Genomic DNA, 655 nt, shown 5'->3' on the forward strand with positions numbered 1-655 from the left:
CTACTCTTTCCATTGGTGCACCAACTTGATATAACTTCATTGGAGCACGTCCCTTATGCTTGGATCCCCTTTTAGCACAACATGTACTGCATGTTCTGCACCATTTTCCCACATCCTGTCTCATACCTATCCAGTAAAATCTGTGCCATAGGTGACTCAATGTTTTCTTAACTCCGAGATGTCCTCCTGTTACAGTATCATGGGATTGACGCAACACAACTTCCCGTAACTTCTTTGGTATAACCGTTTGCCAGGTCGTCACTTTCCCATCTACAGTTTCCCATCTCCGGAGAAGAATACCATCTTCAAGCCTCAACTGGTCCCATTGTGCCCAATAGTTCTTTGTCACAGAGCTTAGACAAGACACCTTCTCCCAAGCAGGGCGCAAAACACTTGCTTTTAGGAGATCAATCATTGGCTTCAAATCTTGGTCTTTCTCCTGTTCTGCCTTGATATCTATATTTGGTTCCACTTCACCATCATCAACTCTCTCAGTCTGCTTGACTTCAGCTTGATGGCACCTGGTTAGTTCAACCTCTCTTATGCAGCAATGTCTGCAGTCATTTTTGCAGGGTCTTTGGTTCAGTCCATCAGCAACACCATGGGATTTTCCTTCTCTATATTGAATACTATAACTATACTGATCTATGTTTTT

This window comes from Limulus polyphemus, unplaced genomic scaffold, assembly GCF_000517525.1.
Source record: "Limulus polyphemus unplaced genomic scaffold, Limulus_polyphemus-2.1.2 Scaffold2370, whole genome shotgun sequence".
Taxonomy (NCBI): Eukaryota; Metazoa; Arthropoda; class Merostomata; order Xiphosura; family Limulidae; genus Limulus; species Limulus polyphemus.